The sequence below is a fragment of the Carassius auratus genome, chromosome 10 (genome assembly GCF_003368295.1).
Source record: "Carassius auratus strain Wakin chromosome 10, ASM336829v1, whole genome shotgun sequence".
Classification (NCBI taxonomy): Eukaryota; Metazoa; Chordata; class Actinopteri; order Cypriniformes; family Cyprinidae; genus Carassius; species Carassius auratus.
Window position 1 is genome coordinate 19,004,928 of NC_039252.1, and position 27,980 is coordinate 19,032,907.

At 37.0% G+C, this 27,980-nt stretch overlaps 1 long non-coding RNA gene across 1 annotated transcript in view; it reads left to right on the top strand.

The window, feature by feature from the left end:
• LOC113110188 (uncharacterized) overlaps positions 1-27,980 on the top strand; it is a 55,448-nt gene that overhangs the window by 23,429 nt on the left and 4,039 nt on the right. Inside the window, exons 5-10 of the long non-coding RNA XR_003293096.1 lie at positions 118-257; positions 2,266-2,465; positions 7,355-7,393; positions 13,267-13,799; positions 14,002-14,045; positions 14,297-14,383. This is a non-coding gene — a long non-coding RNA (uncharacterized LOC113110188). The remainder of the gene's footprint in view (positions 1-117; positions 258-2,265; positions 2,466-7,354; positions 7,394-13,266; positions 13,800-14,001; positions 14,046-14,296; positions 14,384-27,980) is intronic.

The window sequence follows — 27,980 nt, forward strand, 5'->3', positions numbered from 1 at the left end:
ATTTCTTATTGCGTTTTTCCCCAGCGGTCCACTTATGATGTTAGTAAAGTTTTATGCACTGAAAACCATCATTTTGGAGTGTAATTTTGCACTTCCCATCTTTTCTGTGATCCTTAGGATTAAATGAGGTGCGAGAAGATCTCCGTCTCATTCATCTCAATGGCAGGGGTTTGGTTGGTGCATGAAACCCTGGAAACATGCAACACAGATGCAGGAGCTTTGGACACAGACACTCATCTACCACCAGGGGCCTAAAGGTTGGAGTTAACCAAACCTTCATCCACTGGATGAATGGTCTATTTTTCTTTACAGTCCTTTTAAGAAACCCCTGCTTTGAGAATCGAGAATGCCTTTTAAATCAGTTCTTTTTCTGAAGGCAAACAGGAGGGAATTTAAATTATGTTTTCACAGAATGCTATTTGATCTCTACAGATCAGGTAATGATTTGACTCCTTTAAGCTCATGTAAACTGGATTTGAGTTAAATAAATGCAGGCTTATGGTGCAACTGTGCTCCAGAATCATAAATGGGCTTCTGGCAACACAACATGCGTCCTCCATCATCTCGGAGAGGCCGCTGGGGTCGCCCGAGGAGGACATCTCTGTGACCCGAGGCCCTTCTGACTTTGGTAATGGTGCGGGTTGTAAACAGACTGCCCAGCCGCTGCCCTGAGATGTTTATGGAGTCCTGGTGTTTATACTCTCCGGCTCGAGCCAAACAATCCCATTAACTGACTAGAAGAGCCCGAATCTAAATTACCGGCCTGACCTTTAGTCCCATAATAGACTCGCTCTGGAGGAAGACCGCAGCTAGTGCATGAGGTGCCATGAGAATAACATTACAAAAGAACTGGTGAAAATAACATGAAATAACTTTATTAAATACGGTGATATATATCAAATAGAAATGTGAAGCTGCTTTCAGACAGTCTGTATTGTTTTATACAATACATACTGGTTTTAAAGCAGCTGTCTGTCTGTCTGTTTGTTATGGAAGCTTTTTTTCTTCCACAGGATAATTGTGACTTTTTTTTATCTCACAATATAAACTTCCAATTCTGAGACAAAAAGTCAAAATTGTAAGAGAAAAAGTCACAATTACGTATTTTATTTTAAATTCTTTGGCAGAAAAAAAATTTATTGTTTAATGTAAATTTAGAATTCAGAGGAAAAGTCAAGATTAGAATTTTGAGATGTAAATTGAACATTTATGAGAAGAAAGCTCGAGAATTCTAAGATTCTTATATTTCTCAATTCTATTTTACAATTAGAATTGTGGCATGAAAAGATGTAATTTTATATATATATATATATATATATGTATGTATGTATGTATGTATATATATATATATATGTGTGTGTATGTATATATGCATGTATGTATATATGTATGAATGAACGTTTTGGAGACAAATCACATATGAATGCAATTATCTTAAATTGAGAACAAATGGAGGCTTTACTGAAGCTTTTAAGATGTTTCTCTTAAGAAAAAGACTCTTATTTAGCTTCAAAAGAGATCAAACTGCTGACATTTGGCAAGTTTTCAGTCAAATCCTAATATGAACTTGTTTGGAAAGTTTCAAATCAAATGATTATTTTTATAGTTCTGTACTCCTCTATGTTCGAATTATTTTTGTTTATTCTTCCCAAAGTTTTTTTTTTTTTTCTCAGATGGACGTTGAGATGTGATTGAGATCTCCATCAAGTGGATCGAAGTACAAAAGAGCATTTTATGAGCAGTAAACCCTTCATTATTTAACTCAGAATATTTGTTCAAGTTGTTCCTGAATTAATAGAAGTTTATTGAGTGTATTTATATATCTTAAACACACTCTAAAATGATCATGTTTCTTTAAATCCTCCATTTTGCTGATCATTTGAGACGTCTTTAGCCCGTGGCGGAGCTGAAACTGTGTCTCTCTCATTGATATACGGCACCAGAGCCGAAGCTTTGTTGAGTCGGGTATTTCCAGATGGCTCACAAAAGACTCAATTGACTCGCTCCTCTAATGTGTTAAAGCGTTTGCTCCCACATGACAAATTCGGAGGGGAAAAAACCCTGCCTCTCGGCATGTAAAAGAAAAAAAAAAGTAAAAGATGAAATATCAAACAGATTTTCTCTTTCACTGTCGATTTTTGAGCATTTAGATTCTCACCCAGCAGTACGTGACATTTATATAAATCAGTCGTGCCAGGGCCTTGTTGCGTTCGTACTCGGACCTTATCGGAGTGCCTGTGTATAAATAAAGTTTGTCTCTTACAGATACACTTACATCACGTCTCACTGTCTTATGCAATGGAGTCTGGAGCTTCGCCAGCATGCAGTGAACCAGAGAAGCGGAGAGATGTCCCAGCGGCCCACAGCCCTGACAACACCCTTCTATCCCCCTCTGAAATCTTTATTTACTGCCCCCGCACTCCTACTCCCTCGCCGGGGCAATTAAAGCACCGCTGTGTCCGACGGTGAGGCCGTGCACCTTCCTGAGGAGGTTCTGTGAGGTTATGCATGGAACGACACACTTCATGTGATTGTGTATTGTGTTTGCATGATAGATAACCAATATCTAATATCTTAGCAGCTGAAAGGAGATATAAGGTCTTAATTTATACAATTAACTTTTTTTTTTTTTTTTTTTTTGATGTCAGGTTTTAAAAATTCTGAACAGTTATCAATCCACAGGGTCATAGGAATGAAAACAGCTTGGCTCATGAATATTAATTACATGATTTCCTTTTTGGTCTTGCACTTAAATATGCTGTTTAATGTCGCCAGCTACAATTTTTTCCCCCATGCGCCAACGAAGCTAAATTTTACTGTCAAAATATGTATTTAAGAAATAAATTTCAATTTAATAATTTCCCAAAAAGCGAGTAGGTGAAATTAATATTTACTTTTTAAAAAATTAATAAAAATTTGTTTAATGCAAATGCTTGAAGCTGTTGTGGGAGCATCGTTTATGAGAGACAGTTCTTACATAATCTGTCACAATAATTTGATTGTGTAAGAATGTTTTTTGTTTTGTTTGTTTGTTTTTATAAAAAAATACTCTTAATGATTAATTATTAATAATTTCTATCTTCTTCCTTTAATTGGTCTTATTTTTTAGTTAAATGTGACTGGCTACATTTTTTAATTTTCATGGCAACCAAACTAAATTTTACTGTCAAAATATATTGTATGAAATAAGATACAGTTTATAAGTTTCCTAAAAAATTGGTAGGTGAACTTAATATTTACTTGAAGAAAATGAGTGCTGTGATGCAAATTCTAATGTCAATGTAACATTTTGTTAAAATCTACTTAAGTTAAGTTTTTTGTTAACTATTAATATATTACTAAATATTAATTACACAATTTATTTAATTACATAATGTTTAATGTGGCTTGTCTACTATTTTTTTTTTTTTTTAATCTTTTAAAAATTTTACTTAAATATTTATTTTTAATGCAAATTCTTGATTGTAACTGTGTGAACATAATTAATGAATTAATAACGAGAAAAATTAATTAAATTTTTATAAAACTTGTCTTACCTAAATTGCTACATTGTGTAAGAATAGTCCTCACAAACAATTAACTCATGAATATTAATTGCTAGATTTCCTTGTAGATTTTCGACTTGGTCTTAAATTTGCAGATTAATGTGGCCAGTTACAGTTTTTTCCTATTTGCACTAAACAAACAATAAAAAAAAAAAATTCTTAAAAAATATTAATACAAGTGTTTAATTTCCCTGAAATCTGGCAGGGCAACCATAATATGAACTTTTAGCTATGTTTTGATGCAAATTCATGACCAAATTGTAAGTGTGAGCACCATTAATGAAAGAAGAAACAAAATGTTTGTATAAGAATGGTGTTTTAAATTTTTTTTTATGTATGTGTTATGTATGAATGCTTAATACGTGATTGAGGTCCAGAAATAATTACAGGCTAAAATTTCGCTGTTTACCAGAATGTCTATAGCAGTGCATCCCTAGTCAGGTATACTTAGGTAATGTAGGTGGATAATTTGGAGCTCTACCTTCAGTTACTTGTTGGTTATTCAAGCGTTCTTGGCCTCTCGGTTCATCATGAGCACAGTTTAGTCACGTCCCCCGTGGAGAACACAAAGGATGTAATTGCTTTAGCTTGAGCTCAATTGCTCCAATTTGAGGCAGTCTTACACGCCAGTCAGCTGTGCGGTGCGCGCGGCGTGCCAGGAAGCGCTATGGATTACCCGCTTCTGTGCCGAGCCCAAGCCGAAAAATAGCACATGAATTCGATTTGTTTGAGACGGAGGCTCGTGGCTTTTAAATTCAGTACAAATTGCAGCAGTCTAGTGTCTTTTAAAGGCTATTATTGTGTCTTGTGCTAATGGTACATGTAGAGCTTCTATAATGGCACTTCGCTACTTGACCGTGATCTCTCGTGTCAGTTTGAGGTTTTGTCTTTCACGCTGAGGGTCACGGTGATGATTAGGACAAACTGTTTGGGACACAGATGGTCCCTGCGGATGGATGGACATCTGTCCATGTATATCTTCTGTTTTTAGAAAGTTGGATGCATTACATCTTTTAAGCACGATGCACCCATCCACGCACAATCCCACAGCTTAAAGTCAACATGAAATCAAAATGAACCCTGTTTGCTTCAATGCATGATCCTGTTCTTATATAAAGCGTATATGTAGCAGTGTTAATGCACATATCAGAATAAAAGCAGTCAAATATCAAAGTTTTGGTTTTTATGATAAATAAGAATCATTGAAAATGTATCATTTAATGTCAGTGTTGTTAAAAATACTCCATTTAAAGGAATAGTTCACTCAAAAATGAAAATTTGCTGAAAATGTACTCGCCCTCAGGCCATCCAAGATGTAGAGGAGTTTGTTTCTTCATCAGATTTGGATAAATGTAGCATCCTATCACATGCTCACTAATGGATGCTCTGCAGTGAATGGGTGCCGTCAGAATGAGAGTCCAAACAGCTGATTAAAACATCACAATAATCCACACCACTCCAGTCCAGTCCATCAGTTAATGTCTTGTGGAGCCAAAAACTGTGTGTTTGTAAGAAAAAACCCATCAAGACATTTTTAACTATTGCTTCATGGCTAAAATATGAGCCCTCTGCTTCTCCAGTGAAAAATACGTTTTGTCTGAATTGGGGGAGAAATGCACAGATCAAACACCATTTACAAGTGTAAACATTTCTAAACAAATGAGTGGGTGGATTTTGATGTGAGAGGACAACAGGAGATGGGAACTTTTCCACTGAAGAAAGCGGTATTATGGATTATTAACTTGTGTTTTATGCAGAAGCAATGGTTTGAAGTTATAAATGTCTTAATGATGGATTTGTTTCTTACAAACATGCAGCTTTTTACTTCACAAGACATTGATGGACTGGAGTGGTGTGGATTATTGTGAGGTTTGGACTCTCATTCTGACGGCACCCATTCATTGCAGATATGGATGCCTCTTTGTAATTTCCTGTCACTGTTTGGATGTAGTAAAACACCCACAGATGTGGCAGAAAACATCTGGGTCATGTTTGCATTTTCTTCTGTCACTGGCCATTATTCTAACCATGAAATCAGGATGAGGCATAAAATAATGACATACATGTGAGAACCGAACAAATAGTCCAAATAATAGATATAGGAATCATGTTTTCAGACGATTATGGGATAATACAAGACCTCTTCACCTTAGAAATGGTTTTCAAAAGCAAAAATGCATCATATTTTGTGTAAAAAATTTGGGATTCAGCTAGCATCCATAATAATCCATGTTATTAGTTCAGGTTATTCCAAAGAAAAAATATTTGTCTTTACAGGCACTTAAACACTCTGAAACCTTTCCACTAGAATCAATTGCAAATGCAGTCTGCATTCAGGTCTAGTGCCTTTTTTTGTATAAAATACCCACTTTTGGGCATCAAACCAAATCCCAAATGATAAAATCCAGTCCTACCCTACATTTTTTTTTCTAGTTGAATATTCTGTAAATGACACATTTCAGAAGTAAAACGGGTTACAAATGCCGTTTCATGTTGACTTTAAACACTTTCAAACATCTCTTCTGCACCAAAACGGCTGGTGCGAGGAGATTTCCCACAAGGCATTTCTTATGAATGAGAGTTTCAGTTCCATTAGAGCTGCTGTGAAACATTATCAGCCTCTTGAGTTTCAGAACTTTTACGTGATAAACTTACTGTCCAAGGCATAACCTCGTGCTTGGATGCTCGTAAGAGTGAGTTAAATCAGGTTACCTTCTTGCAAATTTAACCACCCTAATCTTTCATTTTCTCCCGTCCTGTCTGGTTTTCAGAGTAGATTTTCATCCCAAAAAATAAGATAAAGCTCAAATGCACAGCAATCTGTACTGCAAATCCACACTGGAACAGATGTGTGAAAGGAAAGTGTGTTGAGTTGTGTAATAAAGTGCTGTCCCTATCTAATGCCCAGGCCTTTTAAAGCAATAAGCAATCTCACACAGGCTGTTAATGCGATAAGCGATCTTGCGCAGGTTGTTAATGCGTGCTGAGAATGAATATATTCCTTTATGAGCCTCCGAAGACTAATTATGCAGCTCTTAAAATGTTGCAAACATATGATTACAGCCTTTAGCGCACACAATAAAGATTTGCACTTAATAAAGACCTCACAGCTGCGCTCAGCTGCTCGCCTATAAATCAGGAAAGTTATCGGGAAGCGAAGTGTGGATGGGAACATGTGGAATTCTTTGATTCTCCGCGCTGCCTCCCCTTGTGAAGAGAGGTTTGGGTTACGGCCGTGGAATAGTCCTGCAAAATCTCCTCTGTTAGACACACCGTCGACCGGCTAGTCTTAAAGCAAGCACCTACGCCCCCTGTTGTCGCCGAAAACGACCCGTTTGTGTGAGATGCATGGTTACTTGAAAGTAAAGCTTGCTAGGATTCCCATCATTTAAAGGTTGATCGTGAAAAATGTTGTTCCAAAACAGTGACTTTCTTTGTTCATTGAACTTAATGTCGTTTGTACTCGCTCGTTTTTCTTTTGTGTTTCACAGAAGAAAGAATGCATTGGAAATTCATCAATTGATAAAACTGATACCTTGAATCAAATGCAAATCGCTTTGAGTATCTGTGCATAATGTAAATTCAATTCACTTTAGTGAATCAGTTTGTTTGAATGTTCGTTTTTGTTGCTATAAAGGATCTGTTTGTGTGCATGTCTACTTGAAAACATAACTTCCTGATTCCTATAAATGAAAGGAGTGTTAAAGACTTATTTTACCTAAAAATGAGCATTTAAAACCTTTCTTTGTCCAGTAAAATGAATGTTGTTTGGATCCCACTGACTTTTCTTCTTCTTTTGTGATTCACAGGGGAAAGGCTGAAATGGAAAGGGATACCTTGAATGCAATGTAAGTCACTTTGGATAAAAGCATCAAATGCTAAATGCATAAATGTAAATACATTCAAACAGTTCAATTCATTTTAGTGAATCATTTTGTTTGAACGGTTGTTTGTTGTGCCTGAAAACAATCTATTTGCATGTGCATGTCTACTTGAATCTATAACTTGGTAATATTCCCATACTGTAAATGAGTTAAAAGGGATAGTTTATTTAAAAATCACATTTCTGTGACCATTTACCATCCATCATGTCATTCCAAATCTCTATGATTTTCCTTGTTTATGAAACTGTTGATTGTATCCAATTGATTTTTCTTGTTGTTTTGTGTTGCACAGAAGAAAGAAAGTCAAAGGTTAATTAATTTTTGTCAATTAGTTTGTTTGGATGGTTCATGTTCAAAAAAATGTTCTCTGACTCATTTCTCAGTCCTGTGCAGCAAAACAATGATCTAATTTACTTTGTGCTTGCAGCTTCAATGCAGATGCAATAACCAGTCCTTAAACATCATATGGGGAAAATTACATTCATTTTAGTGAATCAGTTTGTTTGGATGATTCACAGACTCATTTGAGTCCTCTGCGGCAAAATAATGATCTAACTGCTGGTGTGTGACACTACTTTTCACAGTCAAAAGTGTTTTTTTTTCCCTTAATGCTTTTATGTCAGATTCAAATTGATTAATCACTGAATAATTATTTAATAAGATAACTAACTCAAATAGCTTTAAAGTAGTTTATAAGTGGCAATAACTAAAATCTGTATGACTTTCTTTGTCCAATAAACTGAAAGTTGTTTGAACCCCACTTTTCTTCTTTTTGTGTTTCACAGGACAACGAAGGACAAACTATTTGATTCATTTTAGTGAATCAGTTCGTTTGAGTGGTTCATGTTCCAAAAAATGATTCACTGACTCTTTTGAGTCCTGTATGGCAAAATAATTATCTAACTGCTAGTGTGAGTGTATCTATTTTATGCCAGTAACACTAATGATTTTATGCCAGATACATACTGATAAAAATGTAATAATTCTTTAATAAGATTACTCATTTAAATAGCTTCAGTGTTGTCACTTGTAAAAAAAAACAATTAAAACCTGTATGACTTTCTTCGTCCAATCAACTTAAAGTTGTTCGGACTATGCTGATTTTTCTTCTGGAATGACATGAGGGGGAGGAAATCATGACAATTTTCCTTTTTGGGGGTGAACTGTTCCTTTCAACAATAAGCTGCTTATTGTTACTTATCAGCTACTACTTGACTAAATTGAAGCTATTTAAGTGGGTAATCTTATTAAATAATTATTTAGTGATCAATCATTTATTTTCATCAGTATGTATGTGGCATAGAAGCATTGTGGCATGAAATACACAAATGTACATCAAATTTAAAATGTTTAAAAACATGTAATTATTTTGCTGCACAGGACTCAAATGAGTCTGAATCATTTCTTTGAACATGAACCTTTCAAACACACTACAATGGATCAAACTTTTCCATATGGTGTTTTAGGATTGTGTTGGTTATTGCATCTTTGTTAAAGCTGCAGGCATGATGTGTCAAACTCCAGCCTGTGTAGTGAAACCAGAAGTGTTGCTACTTTGAACAGCTTTGCCCTGGTGTGTGCGTGAGATATCATGTGAGTATTTTTGTGTAAATGTGCATGCATGTGTGTGGAGAAAAAAAAAAAAGCTAGCGTGTCCTTGCGCCAGTGCATGTCACAGGAGATGTGAGAGAGAGAATAAAAATGATGAAACCGGAGACTGCAGAAGCGGCCTGCAGAGATCATATTAGGAGCTGCGACCATCGATCGGTTCTAGCACTTAAATTTCAAGCGTGACAAAACTGTAGGCAAATTAATTGTTCACCAGAATATTACACATCAGAGTACATTAATCCTCTCCAGAGCTGCACGCCATATGAATACTAATAGAGCTGCCAGACACCTCTCCTCTCGTCTGCCTCGCGTCCATTCGCTCGTCTGCTCCTCTCTCCTTTTGTTTCCTTCTTATTTCCCATCCTCATTGTTTTTCGTCTCTCTCTCTCTTTCTCTCTCCCCCTCTCGTCTTTTCTCCTTCAATTGCGAGTGACATTAACTGGCAACAGCGTTCATTAATATTCATATATCCTCCCAATACCTGCGGTATCTGCAAGCCGCGTGCCTTCTTTTTGTTATCGACTCGTTTGAAGTGTTTCCTTTAAAAAAAAAATAATTGTCTGTAAAATTTGGAACTGAGACTTAAATCTTGTCCTTTATGAGCCTTGGCAGGTATTGGGGCACTAAATGTATAAATAAACCTGAGATTGCACCAGAAAGAGGAAGAGAGTCTTCACAGTAGGAGTCATGAAATAAAACCTGTATGTAAAGTCCACACTCGGCCGTGTGTTTTCAATTAAAAGCACAAGTTTACGTGTTAAATAATCCAGTCGTAATACTCTCTCTCACTCTCGTTTTTTTTTTTTTCTCTCGCAGAAATCCATCCCGGCTAGTCCAAACATTGGAGCGATTCTCGGGTTTCAGACCCCCACCTCGTCTTTTGTGCCGAGTTCAGCGAGGCTCCTGGTCAGAAACGCACATACGTCTAATTCGAGATTTGCAAATAACCTGAAAGGGATCAAATTAAAATTCCAAGATGGGTGGAAAAAAAGCGATATGGGGTTAGAAAGTGGCCCCTGCTTCTTTAAGCTGGATTTAAGTGATCAAAGTTCCATACGAGGCAGCCATTGGTGGTATTGAGTTACACTAATGGCTGCCATGTGCTACCGCCGACGGGCCCAATCCGTGGACGTCTCGAGGGTGTCAGGCGCAAGACAGTTGTAAAAAGAGGCTTTACAATAGAGAGAGCGGCTAAAAACCAGATGCCTGGTGCACTTTCAGACCTCACTCGCTGGAGATACTCTGCATTTTTTTCCGAATTAGCTCCAGATTTTTTGAAGAGCATCGATCAAGGCGTCCGGCGGGTCTCTCAAGACCGTGCCAGCCGACAGCGGCCCCCTCTCTATCGCTTATTTACTGATGCGTGGCTTCCCCATTCCCACTAAACTGCAGGAGACACAAGTGACAATAAAAGTCAAACACTCGATGGTTGCCGGAGTCCTGGCTGGTTATTAGTATGTAAATGAAATCATCACAGCTGTTCTATGCACGGAGAGGGGGAGAGCGGAGACAACGAACCCTGCATTCTGATGCTGTCTCCTGAACAACCATCAGGCGCTGGCCACCTCTTCCATACCCTGCAGTCAAGCAATAATGCATGCACAAGTGCTTTTATGCATGCAATTAAATTATGGCTAAAATATAGTGTACACATATACAGGTTAATTAGCAAAACGGCTGCGATTGCTTTCGCTCAGTGAACGCCTGTAGATGTTGTTTTCTTATCACAAACGCTTTATAGCAAGACTATGCACATAAAATCAGTACTTGGGTGAGTTTAAAGCTGGGATTTAGATATATAGCAGTGCACATAAATGAAGAAAAAATACATTTTTATAAAAAAAAAATTCTAAGGGTAATGTTACGAAAAAAATTTCATCTTAATTTGAGGAAAAGCTTTACAGAACCAGTATGGCAAATAAGTCCTTGTAAAGCTTTTTTAATTGTTAAAATAAATGTTATTTTATTTATAATTATTTGGCAAATGGCTATAGCAGTAATTGTAAAAAACAGACACATAAAATGTGTATTTTTAAATGTATTTAATAAAATGTGTTTTAGTTGTTAAAATAATTTATATATATATATATATATATATATACATATATATATATATATATATATATATATATATATATATATATATATATATATATATATATATATATATATATATACACACACACACACACACACACACATTAAAATTGTTAAATATGTATACATTTATTGAAATGTTATTTAAATGTTAAATGTATTTATAATTAAGTCAATGCTTATAACAGTCCTTGTAAAAACATTTGCATTTAAAGCTTTTTTTTAATGCTAAAATAATTCAGAGTGTTTATAATTGTAATTTACATTTATAAAATTACTTATATTTATAATTATTTAGCAGATGCTTATACAGTATTAGGCACATTAAAGCTTTTTGTCTTTGTTAAAATAATTCAAACATATAATGTATTTTTTTACTCATATTTTATTTGGCAATTGCATTTAGAAAATGTTTTATATTCAGCATGTATTTCTTATTCAAAGTGACCTACAAATGAAGAATCCAACAAAGTAACTCATCCCAAGAGTAAGTCACATAAGAAAATACTTTCTCATATCACAATTTATTATACTGAGTAAATATTCTCCTGAAAAGTGTAAATGGTTTTGAATCATTGCTCTGTTTGCTTAAGCATCCAGACCATCCTGACACAGCAACATCAGGTCAACCAATGGGGTGAATGTGGGGCGGGGCTATCTGCTGGTCCAGCCAATGGCAGAAGGTCTGAGTGCTTTGAGATTGCAGTTAGATTTGGGTTTCTATAGTGATGAAGAAATGACACACTTCAGCTTTTTTTATCAGAAGACTTGCAATGATGAGAACAACATAACACTCTAACAAAACATGCACATAACATCAGTATGGAGGTTTACTTAAATCTGTGATTTAAACATGCAGCATGTAAACTCTCGAATTCCAGACTCAAATCAGGGGCCCAAATCCTTTTCTTATTTATTTTCCCAAAGGATAATATTATGAGAAAACTCAAATTTTTTCCCAGACAGTAAACAAAAGCATTCCCCCCGAAAACTGATTTCTGCCGCAAATGAAACATAGACGGGCGTTAGACGCTGCCAAATCTCCGGCTGAAATTGTTTCCATATCTGCGCCATGTATTCAATGCCCATCTGCCCGAACTCCTGCACATACCGCCAGCAAAAACACAATGAGTAATTCTCTCCAAACATAGACATAAAACCTGCTGTTCCTGCTCCATCACTGCTATGTTTGAGAGAACGTGAAAAATATCTCCTCTCGCATCGTCCGCTTGAGAATACTAATTGGGCCGCCATTGTGGAAAATGTTACACGTCAAGGCTTTGATCACGGGTCGAAGTCTTAGGATCGGATGTGTTGAACTTAAGCTTTCAATCTAAATAAAGAGCTGCTTTTCAGCTCGGCCCATCTCCGCCTGGTAAATAAATAATGCTCTACGATATAGTCGACAGGCAAAATGTCAGATTGTCTGCTATTTAAATGCATAGAGGTGTGATGAGTGAAACATATGGGAGATTTGAGAGCTAGCAGCGCTTTCTGATCAAACCAGGCGCGTAGTGTGCGTTTTGGCTGCTTTTGACGAAGTCATCCTTGGATATGTGAAGGGTTTTATGTAAAAATATGCTAAGATACCATCACAGTGCATCTGTATCGCTTCGTCTGCCACGTTTCATTAAGCTAAATTTTAGGACGTGTTCTCTTTAAGTCTGGGAATTTATGGATAGCTGTCTCTCGAAATTCCGTCACGTCAACAGCATCGCTCTTCATTCCCAGGTGGAGCGTCACATCCGTAACTTACGGAGGAGGATTCTGATGCAGCTCCATCATCGAGGCGACTTGATTTAGGAAGCGTTTACATAAGCTCTGATGTCTGGAGCTAGGGAACTTGCACAAAAAGAAATGTTTATTCCAAGTGTGAAATAGCTATGTTCTCTGGCCTGAATTGTTTGATACCAAGAGGTTAGAGAGTGAGGAGCTTGTTTGTTCGCTTCACCTTCCCTCCTACACTCACTGTCTCCCCTTGTGATTAAAAAACATCATCAGCATCTCATTAGCACTGATTTGCATAGTAACAGCATGAATATTGTGAGTGTGTTTCTGGGGGTAGGGGTAACTTAATGAATGCGACAGCCTCTTCTGTTTAACTAATTTTTTGCCTCATCCATATTCAGATGACTCTTGGAATCAGACAGCGGTTAAAGTTTCGCGCTGAAGACGTGCAGACGTGATCGCCAGAATGTCGCACCTGATTCCTGAGCCCAGAGGAGAGTTTTAGCACTCAGATGTTGCTCTTTTAAGGCTCCAGAGACTCCAAGGCGTCATGAAATTTACATTATTTACTTTTGCAAGGCATGTCTGTGGTCTCATCGTGCATGATTCATCAGTACATGCTGTTTGAAAGGACAAAGAGGTTTGTCACTCGTAAATACGTCACATTATGGATGCAAAGCGGTCGTGAATGGCGTATCAAATGTTTCGTTGAAGTGTCATTGAAGAAATCATAATACGCACAGTACAAATAGAGCTCAGCTTTGTTTGAGACATTGCTTAAACTCTCTTCTCTTCTGGTTATTTTAGGATTTGAATCTGAGGTCGTTTGTGATTTTTCTTTATTTGCAACAAAGCCCTTCCAAACTCAGTTGCTCACAGGTTGCTCGTTCACAGCTCAAAAACTTAATGGAGATCCTAGTTATGCTTCGTGCAGGTATAAACCTTGTTTTAAGATGTTTCTCCTAAATTGCTTGGAAGAAATAAAAAATACACCCAAATGAATCATTTGTTGAGTTCATACTGATATATCTGAGAACAGTTTGAGATGTTGTTGAGAAACTCTGGATGAGATGCATGTGAGAACATTTTTGGTTTTATGATCTCTTGATTTAATCACATTTCTGCATTGTTCACAGGTTGCTCGTTCACATCTCAAAAGACATTTCTTGTCATGGTTCATGTATGTATCAACTTTTTTTCAAATGTTTTCCTTTAGAATTCCTTTGGATAAATAAAAATGCCCACAAATCAGTTGAGTTCATATAGGGATTGATCACAGACTTTGGTGTTGACATATCTGAGTACAGTTTTGATATTTTGTTGAGATCTCTTCTGAAACTGTGCATGAGATGCATGTGAGATTATTGTTGGTTTCAATTTAATCTAATTTCTATCATTTGTGATTGTTTTTATTTTGTATTATTATTACAGAAAAGCCCTTCTGAACTGAATGGCTCACAGGTTGCTCATTCACATCTCAAAAGACCGGATGGAGATCCTAGTTATGTTTCATGTACTGTAAGTACTAACTTTCATTTCCCTAATACACACAAATGAGTCAGCTGTTAAGCTTGTGTTGAGACTGATTGCAGACTTAGTCAAATTTGAGACATTATTGAGCTCCCTTCTAAAACACAGTTATGTGCGATTATTGCTGGGTTGAAGTTAAATCTTTCAAATCTCATTGCTGTCATTTGTGATTTTATGTTTCACGCAAGTATCAACTTGGTTTTAGATGCTGTCGTAAAATAGCTTTAGATAAATCTAAATACAAACAAATGAGTCAGTTGTTGAATTCATACTGAGATGCATGTGCGATTACTGTAGGTTTTATGATTTAAATCTCTGTTGCATCTCATTGCTGTAATTAGGGCCCGAGCACCGATGGTGTGAGGACCCTCTTGGAATTGCTCCGTTTATTAGGGCCCGAGCACCGATGGTGTGAGGACCCTCTTGGAATTGCTCCGTTTATTATTATTATTATTATTATTATTATTATTATTATTATTATTATTATTATTATTCTTCTCCAAAATGAATCGCATTTTTGAGGGCCTAAACATGCTCGAAAAGTCATGAAACTTTGCACACACCTCAGAACTGGCGAAAATTTACGTCTGATATGGGTTTCAGAAGTGGGTGTGGCAAAATGGCTCAACAGCGCCACCTATACACGTTCAACGGTGTGCGCCTCGAGCTACGTTTCATGTACATGTATGAAAATCGGTATACACATGTAACTCTCCAATACCTACAAAAAAGTCTCTTGGAGCAAAATCCAAAACCCAACAGGAAGTCGGTTATTACTAATATTATGAGCAAATTTTGTGTCATTTTTGTCATTTCCATGCGTTGTATTTTAACGAACTCCTCCTAGAGATTTATTCAGATCAACACCAAATTTGGTATGCCTAATCTGAAGGCCTTTGCGATGTAAAATTGCGAAGCTTTTGAGTTTTCGTTAATGGCCGTGTCCGTGGCGGCCTGGCGAATTTCGATGATTCGCCATGAAACAGGAAATTGCTATAACTCAGACATACAATGACCAATCTGCCCCAAACTTCACTTGTTTGATGAGTCTCCTAACATGAACAGATTGACATTCCCATATTCAGTTATAGTCATAGCGCCACCTATTGGCAACAGGAAGTGACATATTTTACACTGCGATGAACTACTCCTAGAAATTTTATGACATCAATTTTTTTTGTGGTCAGTCTAATCTAAAGGCCTGTGTGATGTTAAATTGTGAAGATCTTGAGTTTTCGTTAAAAGGCGTGTCCATGGCGCCGTCACGAAGTTCGATGTCTCGCCATGGGAATAAAAGATGTTATAACTCAGGCATAAAATGTCTGATCTTCCCCAAACTTCACATGTGTGATAAGAGTCCTGGCCTGAACACATCTGCAGGCCAAAATTCCATCAGGTGTGGCAAAATGGCTCGATAGCGCCACCTATACACTTTCAACAGAGTGCGCCTCGAGCTATGTTTCACGTACATGTACAAAAATCGGTAAACACATGTAACACACCAATACCTACAAAAAAGTCTCTTGGTACGAAATCCGAATCCCAACAGGAAGTCGGTTATTTAGAATTTTCTCTGCAAAATTGGCGTTGTTTTTGCCATTTTCAGGGGTTGTACTTTAACGAACTCCTCCTAGAGATTTATTCAGATCAACACCAAACCTGGTCAGTGTAATCTTAAGCCCTTTGCGATGTTAAATTGCGAAGATCTTTAGATTTCGTTAAAGGGCGTGTCCATGGCGGCCTGACAAATTTCGATGTTTCGCCATGAAAAAGGAAGTTGCTGTAACTCAGTCATACAATGTCCAATCTGCCCCAAACTTCACATGTTAGATAAAACTTCTGCCCTTAACAGATCTACATGCCCACATTCAGTTATAGTCCTAGCGCCACCTATTGGCAACAGGAAGTGACATGTTTTATGCTGCGACAAACTACTCCTATAATTTTTTTGAGATTAACATATATTTTGTGGTCAGTCTAATCTAAAGGCCTGTGCAATGTTAACTTTTGGAGATCTTGAGTTTTTGTTAAAGGGCGTTTCCATGGCGCCATGACAAAATTTGATGTCTTGCCACAGCAAGAGAAGTTGTTGTAACTCAAGCATAAAATGTTCAATCTTCCCCAAACTTCACATGTTTGATAAGAGTCCTGGCCTGAACACATCTGAAGGCCAATATTCCATTATGATAGCGCCACCTGCTGGCAACGGTAAGATTGGCACATATATGGGATATACTTTGATATATTCCACTTATATTTAGGACATTAAATGCATATTTCTCAACGTTCACCTTTTTACTAAAGCCACACGATGGCGGTGAGCCCGGGTGCGAGGGCCCGTTCATCGCTGCTTGCAGCTTTAATTATTATTATTAGGGCTCAAGCCTGGAGGGCGAGAGCCCTATTGTTTTCCTTAGGATTATTTTTTATTATTATTATTATTATTATTATTTTTTTCTAACGTTACGGGGGCTTTTGGGGTCCTTAACATGCTCGAAAACTCTTGAAAATTGGCACACAGATTGGAACCTGCGGCCATTAGGGTTGGGCAGAGACTGATACACGGGCGTGGCACAGGGGCTCTACAGCGCCCCCTGGAATACTGAGGGCCATATATCATACATACTTGCACGTAGACACATGAAACTCGGTACACATGTAGATCTCATTAAACCAAACAACTTTCGTACTGCATGTCATAGGCTCCGCCCAACAGGAAGTTGGCTATTTAGGGTTTATTATTCATATTTTTGGTCAAAGTTGTGGGGGCTTTTGGGGTCCCTAACATACTCAAAAACTCTTGGAAATATGCACACACTTTGGAACCTGTGCCCTTTAGGAGCCTGCAGAGGCTGGGACCCGGGCGTGGCACAGGGGCTCTACGGCGCCCCCTGGAACACAGTCATAAATGTTGATGTATAGCTCACACATACTTGCACATATTCATATGAAACTCAGTACACATATAGATCTCATTGTGCCGAACAATTTTCGTATTGCATGTCATAGGCTCCGCCCAACAGGAAGTCAGCTATTTAGAGTTATGTAAAAAGCGCATGCTCTGGAATTTGATATACTTGTCATAGGTTTTTTACTCGTTTACCACCAAACTCGGTCAACATGATCTCAAGACATTGGGGATGAAAAATTGCCAGGGGATTTTTGATATCTCGAACGGTTTGCTCGTGGCGAGGTGTTGAAATTATGGCGAGAAATGAGAAACAGGAAGTGTCTAATACCATCCACATACATTTCCTGATTTTAATCAAACTTCATCAGATTATTCTTTGTATGATGTCGATCGCATATATGTGACTATTAGGAGTCAAAGTTATAGCGCCACCAACTGGCAGCAGGAAGTGTGTCATTTTCAAAATGCTTTGAATTCAGCATCTTATTATTACTCAATTTGCTTCAAACTTCATCAGAATAATGTTAAAACACAGCCTATATAAATCTGCTGGGGGGATATTGATATCTAAAAATATTGTTGCCGTGGCAACATGTTAAACTGGAATACTTCTCAGGTGATTTTGAGGCATATAACATGCTTAGAATTTCATCAAACTCAGAACACATATCAGTATTTATGATAACTAAACACTGGCAAAAGTTCATAAGAGGGCGTGGAAGAGGCACTCTATAGCGCCACCTTTTGTCAAAAGTGGGGGGGTTAGTTTTAGCTACAGACACCAAACTCGGTACAAAAATTGTTCTCATCAAGACGGACAACTTTCTAATTCACAGTCATCAGCTACGATCAACAGGAAGTCAGCTATTTTGATTTGAATGTGGATTTTTTTTTTACATTTAGCTGTGAATTAATGCATACTGCTCAGAGGAGAGTAACACTATACACACCAAACTTTGTCTACATGATGCCAAAACATTTTAAACAACTTAAATTGCCAATAGATTTTGGATAGCTTGAACGGTTTTGTCGTGGTGATTTTTTTTAAATGACATTAAAAATGGAATTATTAATTTTCCTGCATTTTTAAATTCCAAACACTTCAAAACCTTTTTTCATACAGACAAAAAGTCATTCTGAGTAAATATGGATAGTTTCATGACTTTACAACACTGTATGGATAACAGAAAATTAAAAAACTCTCAGACATCTCATCTCACTTCTGTCCCTCTGTTTGAGTGTATGTGCTTAGACTTCCATTGTCTGAGAGAAATTGCGCCCCTACAGGTGCAATTACCGGAGTTTTAGTTTCTCTTTTAAATTGGTTAAAATACAAATAAATACTTAGATTTAATTCACACTGACAAGCTAAACCAACATATCTGATTATTACCGGGTCAGGGCTCATTAATAATTGATGTGTGGTCAGTGATACGTGAGAAACACAAGAGATGAATCACTGCTCTGAGCAGGAGCGTGTGGAATGACGAGCTCAGAAAAAACGAGTTTATTCTTGTTTTATAGCTTTTACAAATAAAATATTGCAGCGATATCACACAATTCACCAATTAAAACACACCAAGAGCTAAATTCAGATGTTTTTGAACTGTTTGTGTGAAAATGAAATATTTGCGGCTGCCTATCTGAAATCACCGCTCCGATCAGCGCGTAGTGTTACGAGCTGAAAACAAACGAATTTATTCTTGTTTAAGAGCTTTTTTAAATAAAATATTGCCACCGATGCACACAATACACCAATTATAACACAACAAGAGCTAACTGCAGGTGTTTGTAACCAGTTTAAGTGTGCAAGACTATTTGAAAGTGCGACTGGCAGAATAACATATCTCTTGAGCTGCAGGTTTCTGCCTTTCGTTGTACGAACGTACTGGATTTGAATATTAAAGTGACCACATTTACCACTTGCTTCTGTCTTCAATTTTAATCTATATATATAAAAAAGGAAACTCATTCGACTTGGCTGCTTTTTTAATGTGTGCGTACTTATTTATTTACCTTTTTATACATTTTGTATAATTTCATAGTTTGTGTATTACAATTATAAAAACAAAAATAAATTTAGCCACTCACATAGAAATAGCTTAGGCCTTATCCTTTTTCTGACAGTTTTAGGGATTTTTAAAAATCCTAAAAAAAACCTTATTTGTGCTGCAAATAATAATTTCAAACTCATTTGATACTGACCTATGACATCCTGTGACATTATATTTATTTGAATTTACATAATCTCATGGATGTAACAGTAAATCTGTTCAGCTCACAGATCAATACTAAGCTGTAATGCAAGCAGAACTTTCACAAATGCTTATGAGTCATTTAAGGATTTGATAACACTGTAAAATAATGTCTAATTTGTTAACATTAGCAAATGCATTGATAACACTTTATAATAACTGCACTCATTAGTAAATAGTCAGTTCATGCTTTATAAAGCCTTGTCCCAATATTAATAGTCAGGAGTAAGCAGTTCATAAATACAGCTATAAATAGCTTGTCCTTGGTTTATAAGCACATTTATTAAAAAGGAGAGTAAAGGGTCAGTTATCTTCCTATGAAAAATAAAAGATAAAAATAAACAAACAACAACACAGATTGATACAGAACTCAGAAATGTTATTGTGGATTTATGATAAAATCAGCCTGTAAATGAATTCATACTCCTCCTCATACTACTCCATACTCCTTTTTCAACATGATGCCAATATACTGAGATGTTAAATTGTGAATGGGTTAAGGATAGCTTAAATGGTGTTGCCATAGAGATTTATTAAAGTAACATAAAAAAAAACAATAGTTATTTTACTATATCTTTAAAAATTTTCATTCTAACTCTTCATAATTTTTTTTATATAAGTAGAAGTCCTCATTTGAAGGAAGCACAGTAAGTTTCATAGCTTTATCATTTTCAAGAGCCAGCATAAAATTAAAACTATCATAACTTATAAATCAAGCTTGCAATTCTTAGTACCTATAATGGCCACCAGAGGGAGCTATAGGATTACTTTTAAATAATTATTGTAGAAACGAGTATGATTTAAATCATTTATAGAAATCTTTCGAAATAAAATAATATGTATTTTAGGAATTTTACTGATAAAATGACCCTCACTTAATTAGAATAACAAGCTGAAGTATTGTGAACTGTATATTAAGAATAATTCTTTATAGGCTTTATGGACAGATATGTTTTGAGTGACTCTTGAAGGATCAGCACCACATCCTCTTTTACCACTGTTTAAAGAATTAATCTTACAGAACAGGTTTGAATTAATTTTGGATAGCTTGAATGGTTTTGTCGTGGTGATTTTTTGAAATAATAGTAAAAAAAGGAACCAGTAAATGTCTTTTTATTTTTTTAAAGTGCAGCTTCTAAACACTTCAAAAAAATGTACACATAGAAGACAAGTCATTCTGAGGCATATTTCCTCAGAATGACTGGTCTCATTACAATAGTTTCATGACTATACAACACTATATGGATGATAGAAAATTAAAAAACTATCATACATCTGATGTCACTCAGTCCCACTGTCACTGTGGGTAATGTGTGTGTGTGTGTATGTGTGTGTGTGTGTGTGTGTGTGTGTTAAGTGAATTAGGTGTGAAACTATCAGGGAGCATTTAGTCTCCAGCGCCAACATTTTACAGAACTGCCACTTTCCTGGAGTCTCCAGAATTACTCGGTGTCAGGCTCTGAGAGACTTAAAATTCCAAAAAATGATTTAATTAGAATACCATGAAGTATTGTGAAATACTATATATTAAGACTTTATATATAGGCTTAATAAACAGATTAGAGTGACTCGTGAAGGACCAGCACCACCTCCTCTTGTTCGATGGTTTGAGGAATATATCTTCCAGAATCCAGGATTAAGATTTAGGAGCTCATTTTTATTCCACCTCCTTTCCTGAAAGTCTGTCTTGCAGAATTGACTAAAAATTAATCTTCACATTAATTCCTAATTATTTTGCAATTCTTTTTGTCAGTTCTTCTTGACCTGTTTTTCTCTTCCAGCTTTCGTGGACTATTGTATAGCACTCATAAATGATTAAATAAAAAATAATGGTAGTTATTAAGATTGATATGGTTTGGAATTGGTAAAATATGCTTGGAAAAAAATCACAATAAAACAATGTTTTAATGTTTAAGTTTGGAATATTAACTGACGTGAATGAATGCTATATAAATATTGTTCATGTTAACATAATGTTTATAAATGGAATCTTATTGTAAAGTGTTACTAAAGTTATATACATATATATATTGTTCTGTGAATGTGATTTTAAAGTCTAGATGATTCGGATTAACCCTTTAACTGCCATATCCTTTAAAACCTCACTGCCAGAGGGATATTGTGAATGCATGTGCCCGTTGGGCACAGTTTACCTGATGCCACCGGGGTGGCGATGGCATTGGTGGCTTGAGCCCGCCATCGCTGCTTGCAGCTATATTTATTATTATTATTATACTTCTCCAAAATTAATCGCCTTTTTGAGGGCCTAAACATACTCAAAAAGTCACGAAACTTTGCACACACCTCAGAACTGGCGAAAATTTACATCTGATATAGGTTTCAGAAGTGGGTGTGGCAAAATGGCTCGACAGCGCCACCTATACACGTTCAACGGTGTGCGCCTCGAGCTATGTTTCACGTACATGTATGAAAGTCAGTACACATGTGTAACTCTCCAGTACCTACAAAAAAGTCTCTTAGAGCAAAATTCTAAACCCAACAGGAAGTCGGTTATTTTTAATATTATGAGCATATTTTGTGTAATTTTGGTCATTTCCATGTGTTGTATTTTAACGAACTCCTCCTAGAGAGTTCTTCAAATCATCACCAAATTTGGTATGCCTAATCTAAAGGCCTTTGCGATGTTAAATTGCGAAGATCTTGAGTTTTTGTTGAAGGGCGTGTCCGTGGCGGCCTGGCGAATTTCGATGATTCACCATGAAAAATGAAGTTGCTATAACTCAGACATACAATGACCAATCTGCCCCAAACTTCACATGTTTGATGAGACTCCGAAGCTGAACAGATTGACATGCCCTTATTCAGTTATAGTCATAGCGCCACCTATTGGCAACAGGAAGTGACATATTTTACGCTGCGAAGAACTACTCCTAGAAATTTTATGACATCAATGTCTTTTTTGTGGTCAGTCTAATCTAAAGGCCTGTGCGATGTTCAGTTGTGAAGATCTTGAGTTTTCGTTAAAAGGCTTGTTCATGGCGCCGTGACGAAGTTCGATGTCTCGCCATGAGAATAAAAGATGTTATAACTCAGGCATAAAATGTCCAATCTTCCCCAAACTTCACATGTGTGATAAGAGTCCTGGCCTGAACAGATCTGCAGGCCAATATTCCACCGGGTGTGGCAGAATGGCTCTATAGCGCCACCTATACACTTTCAATGGAGTGCGCCTCGAGCTATGTTTCACGTACATGTACAAAAATTGGTACACACATGTAACACTCCAATACCTACAAATAAGTCTCTTGGTACGAAATCCGGATCCCAACAGGAAGTCGGTTATTTTGCATTTTCCCTTCAAAATTGGTGTTGTTTTTGCCATTTTCAGGGGTTGTACTTTAACGAACTCCTCCTAGAGATTTATTCAGATCAACACCAAACTTGGTCTGTGTAATCTAAAGCCCTTTGCGATAATAAATTGCGAAGGACTTGAGGTTTCGTTAAAGGGCGGGTCCATGGCGGCCTGAAAAATTTTGATGTTTCGCCATGAAAAAGGAAGTTGCTGTAACTCAGACATACAATGTCCAATCTGCCCCAAACTTCACATGTTGGATAAGACTCTTGACCTGAACAGATCTACATGCCAATATTCAGTTATAGTGATAGCGCCACCTATTGGCAACAGGAAGTTACATATTTTACACTGCGACAAACTACTCCTAGAAATTTTATGACATCAATGTCTTTTTTGTGGTCAGTCTAATCTAAAGACCTGTGTGATGTTTAGTTGTGAAGATCTTTAGTTTTTGCTAAAAGGTGTGTCCATGGCGCCGTGATGAAGTTCGATGTCTCGCCATGGGAATAAAAGATGTTATAACTCAGGCATAAAATGTCCGATCTTGCCCAAACTTCACTTGTGTGTAAAGGGTCCTGTCCTAAACAGATCTGAAGGCCAATATTCCATCGAGTGTGGCAAAATGGCTCGATAGCGCCACCTATACAATTTCAACGGAGTGCGTATACACTTTAAACGGAGTGCGCCTCGAGCTATGTTTCACGTACATGTACAAAAATCGGTACACACATGTAACACACCAATATCTACGAAAAAATCTCTTGGTACGAAATCCGAATCCCAACAGGAAGTCAGTTATTTAGAATTTTCTCTGCAAAATTAGTGTTGTTTTGGCCATTTTCAGGGTTTGGACTTTAATGAACTCCTCCTAGAGATTTATTCAGATCAACACCAAACTTGGTCAGTGTAATCTAAAGCCTTTTGCGATCTTAAATTGCGAAGATCTTGAGGTTTCGTTAAAGGGCGTGTCCATGGCGGCCTGACAAATTTCGATGTTTCGCCATGAAAAAGGAAGTTGCTGTAACTCAGACATACAATGTCCAATCTGCCCCAAACTTCACATGTTGGATGAGACTCTTGACCTGAACAGATCTACATGCCCATATTCAGTTATAGTCATAGCGCCACCTATTGGCAACAGGAAGTGACATATTTTACACTGCGACAAACTACTCCTAGAGATTTTATGACATCAATGTCTTTTTTGTGGTCAGTCTAATCTGAAGGACTGTGCAATGTTAGCTTGTGGAGATCTTGAGTTTTTGTTAAAGGGCGTGTCCATGGCGCCATGACGAAGTTCGATGTCTCGCCATGGGAATAAAAGATGTTATAACTCAGGCATAAAATGTCCGATCTTGCCCAAACTTCACATGTGTGATAAGGGTCCTGGCTTGAACACATCTGAAGGCCATTATTCCATTATAACGATAGCGCCACCTGCTGGCAACAGGAAGATTGGCACACATATGGAATAAACTTTGATATATTGCACTTATATTTATGAGTTTAAATGCATATTTCTCAACGTTCACCTTTTTACTAAAGCCACACGATGGCGGTGAGCCCGGGTGCGAGGGCCCGTTCATCGCTGCTTGCAGCTTTAATTTGTAATGTTTCTTTATTACAGGAAAGCCCTTCTGATCTGAATTGCTCACAAGTTGCTTTTCCACCGCTCAAATAATGTCAAAATTATGTTTTTTTTTTTAATGCCTAAAATACAGAAAACATAAAACAGGCAAATATTGCCTAAAATACACAAAAATGAGTTAATTCAGAGTTTGATTAAAGACTTTGGTGTCTTGATATATCTGGGAACTCTAGGTATCTCTTTCAATATTTTGGAGGAAATACGTGAGATTATTCTAGTTTTTTTTTTTTATTAAGTATCTATTTGCTTGCAGTTCAATCTTATTATCATTTGTGGATTTTTACAGGAAAGTCTATCAAAACTGACACAGATTGCTCATTCATGACTAAAAGACCTAATGGAGATCCTAGTTATACTTCAAGTGTCATATTCATGTACTTTATTTTCAAGTATCAACTTGGTTTCAGAAGTTTCTCCTAGAATTCCTTTGGATAAGTAAAAATAAATAAGCCAGTGCTCCATTACAGATCAATACAGTGAACATGGGCAGCTCATGCGGTCTCAGAAGATTTCAATGCGCTCACATTGAGATCTTCTGTTCAGGTGCCGTTCGGTTTTGGCACCTCCTTCCCACGCCGCATGATGGATGAAGCCAGCGAATTGCAGCGTGCAGTATTTTGCCGCAGTTGATTGCAAACTGACTCCGGGTAACATAATTATTTACACTGACACAATAATGTAAAATGATTAACATCCGCTCATATTCATACCCGTATAAATCACCAGCCCACGTCGAGTTCATCGTTCAGGAAGGGCCGGCATCTCGCCCTGAGATTGGACGGCGGCCAGTTAAGAAGAGTATTAATCGTGGAGATATGCCGCATGGTCGTTTAAAACTTCGAGAAAAGAGAGGCCCTGGCAGTGGCTTTGGCAGAGCGATGGTTTCTGGCTCCGGCGGGCAGCGCTCAAGATGGATCACCACCCTCCAAACGTCCACAACATAGATGTCCTACCTGTGCATGAAATAGGGCTTGACCGGCCAGCACGCACTTTTTCTACCCCTTTCTCCCCCAAAATGAGAATTACTGCTGGGAGGCTCCGGACAATTTTATGTAGGGCTGGAGAACAAAAATCAATATTTAATTATCTGTGAGCGTTTGGTGTCACTACATCTTTAGATCTGTAGGGTGGAGTGGACAGGGTCACCGGGCCGGTAAGTGACTCCGTCAGTGACGAGGCCGTCTCGTCCCAAGGCCTGTCCCATCGGTCTGTCTTCAATCACTGCTGGAGTGATGACTGACAAGTCGTTTATACGTCGACCTGCGTGTTTGGAGAAGGCCACCTTAAGAATGAGCCTGCGTGACGTGCGTACAGTACGCTTGAAGTTAAATATGGTTCGACCTATCAGAAAAATGGCTTAAATGCCCCACCTAGAGGCAGGATGGGACACTTACTGCTTTGGTGGGTGGAATCCGATGCATTCATGTTGAAAGGAGTGTGAATTCATTTTAATAACCAAAGAGTGGAGCATAATACTTGTCATTGTTTGATTATTTACTGATTTGAATCAGAAGTGGGCAACACTTCTGGTCCGTTTGATCCATGATGTGGGGTCCCAAAAACGGAGTCCCACAGTCTTCCATTTGATTAGTGACCTAAAAACAGTGCAGAATGTTAGATTATTATTTTTTTATGAACATTTATATTTGTACATTTTATTTATAAAATGTATACAAGTACTTCTTTATTTTCATTTTATCTTATTTTTTATTTCCATGTTTATATAAAGTAAATAAATGTAATCTCTAACGCTTATTTATTTAACACACTGGTTTGTAGTTAAATAGCGCATGCATTTATTTTAATTAGAAATGATCAGATCAGACTGAAAATGCTTCCTGGTTTGCATTTTCTCTAATTTAATCTTTTTTTTCTTTTTTTTCTGCATTTGATGAGTTAAGTAGTGCAAAGTCTTAAATATTTATTCTTTAATTTGTTATATATATATATATACAATTTTTCAGAATCCTAAAACTGTTTATTTGTTTAAATCAAAAGATATCTGACTTTTAGTCTGATATCAGACTTTATCATTTGTTATTTATTAAAAACGCAGGTTTGTAGTTTCTAAACATCTAAAATTATTTTAATAAGCAACTAACAAAGTACTGGGAATTCTTTAATTGTTTCTAATTTTCATATACATTATAAACCAATTCAGAAGTTGCAGTCAGTTTGATTTACATGCAGTTCAGCAGTCTGGTTGTATTTGACATTATTCACTGATTCAACACATTTTCTTTCTTTTTTTCACATTACCTTAGTGTTTAGTGCAGAATCTTAAACATTGTTTATTTTGTCAAACCCATTTTTTTTTATCTTAAAATATGTCAGTATATTTTGGACTTTATCTGTTATAATTTTTTTAACACACTGGTTGGTAGTTTCACTTTATGATTATTTTCAAGTTTGAAAACATCTCAGTGCTCTTATGATCCATTAGCACTATCTGTTTTGATTTATTTAGCATATTTTATGGTGTTTTCGAGCATACCAAAAATGTCTTCCATCCACCGACGTAAAAATCCATTATAGCTTAATAATAGATATAATGGAGATGAAGGCAATTAAAAATTTCATAGATGCTTGGCGCTTGTAATATACGTACAATCCGTTTGTATCCGTTCATTTGGCTAATGATTTCTTCCGAAGAGAAAATGAACTTGGAAGGCAAGAGTCAAACTCGAAACGCTTGAACTCCTGTAATTACTGACCACAATTCTTTCATGAAAGTACTGCAGGGACAGACTCTTTTCCCAGAGCGGGCCGCTCACTTTTGGGTTTGTAAGAGACAGTTTTGTACCTCTTTTTCCCGAATGTCCTTTGCACTTGCAGTTAGAGGACACAGAATTGGGACCCTTCTTGAGTTTAATGGTAGCGCACAGCCAATCGATACACTTCAGCTACAAAGGAACAGTTGAGGGACCAAAGGCCCAAACGCATTACACGCTGGTCAAGGCCAATAGCAATCTGATGTTGAGGTTAGAAAAACACGCTAGAACTGTTAGCCTCCAGTTGCTCAGGCGGGCCGCTTCGGTAGACCAATCTGTCTTTGATTTACCATTGTCACAGTTCAACTCCCAGGACGGAGCGGAACGCGAATAAGATGTAAAAACCTTCTTGAAAAGTCTTTGTGTAAAGCATCAATTAGCCCTAGAGCTAACTGCTAAATTGTGGGCTATTTGCAGAATGAAAAACTGGAAATGTAAGGTCGTGCATAGTATGTTCATTTAAGGTCAAGTCCATTGCATTGCATTGCATTCTGGGATACAGTTTCCAGTGCAGTGGGATTTGGTTGTTGTCAATTTGATTACTAACCTTCTATTTACTAAATACTGTGCACTATACAGTACATATTTTTTTAATACTATGAAACGGTGTGCAGTGATAAACATTTTGATTTATGCTTTATTGTTGTCACATGACCAGTTAACATCTGCTTTGCATTTCTAATC